Below are 6,073 nucleotides of genomic sequence, written 5' to 3'. Positions count from 1 at the left end.
TGTTTGTATTAAGCGACTTGAAAGTAAGGTTATCAATGCGACATTCGAGTATGTTATTTTGATAACGAAATATTTAACCAATTTGATAATTATCGATGATTTAGGACTTTCAATTTTAAAAAGATCCTTTGGTATACTGTGCATTAGCTTGTATATATCGAAAATAAATCATGTCTATGATTCTGCGAACTGTTCAAGCCATCCCATGTAAGAAAATGATAATAGTCACAAACATCACCGTATCTTAGAAAAGCCAAGGTGTATGTGTCACCGAGGTAATGATATCCATATTTCGGGATTCGAAGGGAGTCATTGTGGTTAAATTACAACCGAAAGGAGTCATATCTATTTATTCTTGGATGTTTTTACGTCGATTACGTAATGATAATTAATATTTTTTTTTCTTATACCAAGGAATTGAAACCAAAAAGTGCTCATTCATCTTGAAATCTTGTGACACGATGGCTGTAAGCCATTAGTTTTAGTTCTAATTACTTCCAAAATATGCTTATTCAGCTGATTTGGCACCATTTGACTTGTAACTCTTCCACAATCTAAAAATACATAGGAGGACAGAAGCTAATATCAAATAAGTGATTGAAGTGCCTTTAAGGTCTATTTTGAGAGCAAATATGTTGTATTTGTTCAATATGTTATAAGGTTTTGGAACCCAGATGGAAGAAATACATTGAGAAAGGTGTTATAAGATCGAAAAATTAAAAATAATTTTGAAATATTTAAATTTTTCTTCATGTTTAAGCTTAAGAATATGAAACATAAAAAATCAGATGAAGATATTAGTCGTTAATGTTATGATTTTTTTATTTAGCTTTTAAAATCATTATTTGAAAATTCTTTGAACCGAATACAATAGTGAATAGAGAATGATTTAAGTTGTAAACCTCAAAGTTTTTTTTTAATTTTTTTTCCATGTCGCTATGATGTTTAAAAAACTAAATGCCTTTACACCAGTATTAAATCGTTACACGTAAATTTAATGGGTAACAACTACTTCAAAATAAATTATTTCACTGTGTAAATACGAACCGACTCACATTTTTAGCCTGTAGTTAGACCTTTAGATATATTTAAATATAATATTAATTCATAATGTTTAAGTACACCACTAACGTGTCTTTGTTGTACAGAATTGATATTTAGCCGGCGGACGTTTGTAATTTTGTTATCGTTCCAGTTCAAGTATTTGAGAAAATTGCGATAACATCATAGATTTGATCCAACAGGCATGAAGGCCGCGGGCTGCATACAAAGCGCATTAATTCCGTTGATTTAGATTTACGATTCAAATGAAGAATGACCAAACTGAAACACATTACACTCAGTTAATTATACTTAATTTTGTTTGCTAGTTGTTGCTCGACAAACGATGTTAATGGGAACCATTAATTGTTGGCTTCCGCTAACTTGAACTCGTAATTAGAGAAATTTGATGTATGTAAGAGTAAAATTGGGTACTTCTTTAGTCACACATCTTGTCAGTAGGCGTATGGTATGAGGAACGCGGTCTGTAATGAGTAGGGTGGTCATATCTACAAACAGACTCATGGACAGTTATTTGATATATATTTTTTTAAGATCGTATTTAAATTTTCATGTTCAGTACAATAGACGCAACACAAACCTACAGCTTTGTAAGGTGTCCAAAAGATCAAGGAGCGACGTTATAACGTCAAAGTGTTCGGTCTATACATTTTTAAATATCAATTGAAATGTTCATTGGAGCCTCAATAACAACTACTTCTAAAAATTACTTCATAGAACTCGTGTATGTTTATCTTAGAGCGGTATGAAAAGCTTATATGAAAATTAGTAAATTTTAACAGCCTAAAATAACTTTCCTATGTGTTTCCAAGTAGTGATTTCATAACTCTTCCGTGTTATTGAAAGTACTTTATTTTACTTCATAGTTGTTCTCTATAGACTAATTATTTCTAATGTTTCTTGGGCCGTACTAAATTGTTATGGGATAAAGGAGTAAAGTAGGTAATGTCCTCAATTATAAAGGATGAAATGAAATATGATGAAAGAATTTCCATGTTTACAATTTTCACTATTTTTACTAGATTTTAATTGGAACATTTGGACTATAATGATGGATACGTGTGAAAAACAATACAAAATCCCCGAGGATATTTGTGCGTCGGCCTCCAGACCGGACATATTCATGTATTCGCGAATCTTAAAGCGCGTTGTGATGATAGAGCTTACGGTTCCTTGGGAAACCAACATCCCCAAAGACCATACCATCAAGGTCAACAAATATTACGAGCTCACAAACGAACTCACTCGAAATAGGTTCGTCGTGGATTTATACGCGGTAGAAGTGGGAGCGAGAGGTATAACGGCTAAATCTCTCTACAACCTACTAAAAGACTTAGGCCTGTCCAGAACTCACATCAATTCGTTCTTGGAACGTACTTCGAAGGCAGCCCTAGTAGGTTCTTTTCAAATATGGTTAGGTAGGGAGAGGAGCTTGGACAGTGGAGGTGAGCGTTTAACGCGCGTTAGTTAGGGGCCCCTTAAACCTACACCTGGGTCGCAAGTCCCAGGCACTGTTGAAGCTCCACTCCCTGCAACGCAATGGACCCGGCACCCGCACGGTGAATCCATTGAATGCTAAGAGGTTTCGTCTCATTTAAAACGACTGCCCGGAGAGTCGGGCTGACGCTGGAAAGACAGTTGACGCTGGAAAGACAGATGGCGCTGGAAAGACAGATGACTGCTGGAAAGACAGCCGAGGGCAACGGCCTAGCAAGCCCAGCCCGGGATTTACGAAGCTAAAAGTCCTATTAAGAAAAATACCCCTAGGACAGTCCGAGAGGGGGGGCGAAAGATCTGTCCACCGGTCGATGTAAACGGCGAAAACGGCGCGAATACGGATTTGAAATGCCCTACGTGCGGGAAAAATTACAAGAGACGAGCCTGGTACATTAAACATCTAAAAACACATAATGGTGTTGAAGCACGACAATCGTCGGTAAGTTCTTCAACTTTCACTGCGGATAGAGTTGACCCTCATGTATCCCATGGTGAACCATTAACTGGAAACTACCAGGAGTCCATTGACATCCGGACACGTCTTAGCATTCCAAACATGAAACAATCGACTTGGAAAGTTCATGACGACAATTTAGCGGACCTGTTAGAGCATCCGGGCTCGAAGCAGGAATTGAACTCGCGAGTAGAAACTTTCCAAAATACTATTTACGACTACTTTAACGAGCAATATCCACCTCGAAATCATTACGCTCGCAAAAATAAAGACAATTCTTTCAAGATAAAAATGAGGAGGAAAAAACGGGAATTAATAAAAAATCTACGTATAGCCAAAGCCCTAGGCGACAATCACCTTAGTCATCAACTAGCTAGGGCGTTAAGATCGATTCTAAAATTAATTCAAGGAATATCGGCGCAAACCGCAGAAAATCGCGATAATTTTGACCAGGCAAAACAGGAAGTAGATTTTGATAAAAACCCTTTTGAGTATTCGAAAACCATTTTTAAGAAAGAACGCGGACAGCTTCTCTTGACCAATGAACAAATTTACGATCATTTTAAGAGCACATACGAAGTGCCTAAAAGTGTAAGACTCTATGCGGATCCCAACGAACAAAACCTGGAATTCCTCGTTTCGATTTCCACGGCATTCCACCAACGCTAGATGAGATAAGTATTCAGATAAAGAAAAAATCGTCTAAATCTGCGCCGGGACCCGATGGTATCCCATATATAGTCTTTAAAAAATGTCCATCGGTTCGTAAACATCTCACATATATATACGATAAAATCTGGTCAAGGAAGCAAATCCCGGAGTGCTTCGGGAAAGCAATTTTTGTCCTCATTCCCAAAAAAGATCGAGTCACAGATCCAAAAGATACTAGACCGATAGCCTTAACAAATACTATATCCAAAATCTTTTTCTCAGTTCTACAAACGAGAATGACGCGATTCATGCTGAGCAACAGGTATTTTAGGCCAAATCACCAGAAAGGGTTTTTACCCGGAATTTCTGGATGCCTAGAACACAACACTTTGCTGTCGGAGAGTTTAAAAGATGCTAGGAAAAGCGAGAGGCAAATTACAGTTTGTTGGATAGACTTAGAGAACGCGTTCGGGTCGATACAACACAAATTGATGCTATTCGCGCTGAGATGGTACAACTTTCCGCCCCTAGTTACCGATATGATCGCGTCGTACTACTCAAAATTAAAGTTTTCTATAACAACTAAAGAAGGCCATTCAAAAACTTTTAGTTACAATGTAGGACTATTTCAAGGTTGCTGTTTGTCTCCAATTGTATTTAATATTGTAATTAACATCTTAGTAGATAAATTAACCAGCAACGAGAAAAAATGGGGGTATCGGTTCAAGTTTAATAATAAATACACGGAATCCATTTTAGCCTTCGCTGACGATCTCGCAATACTGACACGTAACCCCAAACACTGTCAAGTACTATTAGATGAAGTGGATAGATTCTGTGAGTGGACCGATGGATTGAGGACAAAACCAAGTAAATGTCACTGTCTGTGTCTCGGTAGGCGGAGTACAAGATACACCTCATACGATCCGGGATTATCGTTAGGCGGTCAATGCATTTCTACGGTTACAGAAAATGCACCATTTAAATTTCTCGGTCGGAAGATTGATAATATAGGTCGTACTCCATCTTTGGAAGGTATAGTAGATAGCTTTTTGAACGATCTCAACAAGGTAGATAGCCAACAGATCAGTAACGTTAAAAAAGCTTGGATCTACGATAATTATCTAACTTCACGTTTAAATTGGCCTTTCCTCGTTTATGATTTTAATAAAACCCTTTTGTCAAAGTTAGATGCAGGCGTCATAAAGATGTTGAAGTTGTGGCTCGGGCTCGCGCTAACGGCTGATTCATCGGCTTTATTTAGGGATCGCAATAGTTTTGGGATGAGTCTAAAAAGGCCATCGGAGCTCTATAAACACCTGAGAGTTTCCAAGAGGTACATCTTGGGGAAATCCCAGGATGACGTCGTTACATCGCTCCCAAAAGACAAAGATGCCCCAGAGCTAGAGTCAAGGCTTCAATTCCACAAGCAGTTTATGATAGGAGCGCAAAGTAACAGAGTAGGGTTAGGATCAAGTAGGAAGGTCCAAGATACGGATATATTGAAGTCTTTTATTCGACAAGACGAGAATGATAAATATAAGATCCATGCAATAAGTTTAGAAATGCAGAACGAGTGGTTAGACATAGGAGATTTTTGCATCCCATTAGCACTAAAATGGCGCACCTTAATCCATGATTGGTCGCCAGCATTGCTAAAATTTTATCTCAATGCGTTCCAGATGACTCTCCCAGATCAGAGTAATTTAGTAAGATGGGGTAAAGGTACCGAAAAGACTTGCTATATCTGTGGGAAGGCAGTTGGAACTGCTAGGCACTTGTTAGTGGGATGTAAGGTACTCCTCGATAGCGATCAATACTCGCGTCGTCACGATAGGGTTCTGGAAATCATACGTGAAGCGGTTAGTCTTTCGGTAGCCAGAGCGCAAAAAGGAATAACCACAAACGAGCGATCAGTAGGTTTTGTGAGAGAGGGCATTAGGACTATAAAAACAAATGTCAAGCCTTACTCCATCCTTAAAGCGGCTACGGATTGGACTATAATGATGGATACGTGTGAAAAACAATACAAAATCCCCGAGGATATTTGTGCGTCGGCCTCCAGACCGGACATATTCATGTATTCGCGAATCTTAAAGCGCGTTGTGATGATAGAGCTTACGGTTCCTTGGGAAACCAACATCCCCAAAGACCATACCATCAAGGTCAACAAATATTACGAGCTCACAAACGAACTCACTCGAAATAGGTTCGTCGTGGATCTATACGCGGTAGAAGTGGGAGCGAGAGGTATAACGGCTAAATCTCTCTACAACCTACTAAAAGACTTAGGCCTGTCCAGAACTCACATCAATTCGTTCTTGGAACGTACTTCGAAGGCAGCCCTAGTAGGTTCTTTTCAAATATGGTTAGGTAGGGAGAGGAGCTTGGACAGTGGAGGTGAGCGTT

At 38.7% G+C, this 6,073-nt stretch overlaps 1 protein-coding gene across 1 annotated transcript in view; it reads right to left on the bottom strand.

The window, feature by feature from the left end:
* LOC116766203 (phosphatidylcholine:ceramide cholinephosphotransferase 2-like) overlaps positions 1 to 6,073 on the bottom strand; it is a 57,416-nt gene that overhangs the window by 23,873 nt on the left and 27,470 nt on the right. The window lies entirely within an intron of this gene.

Source organism: Danaus plexippus, chromosome 15 (genome assembly GCF_018135715.1).
Source record: "Danaus plexippus chromosome 15, MEX_DaPlex, whole genome shotgun sequence".
Classification (NCBI taxonomy): Eukaryota; Metazoa; Arthropoda; class Insecta; order Lepidoptera; family Nymphalidae; genus Danaus; species Danaus plexippus.
The sequence above is the reverse complement of the archived record's forward strand: the minus strand, read 5'-3'. Positions and strand labels throughout refer to the sequence as shown.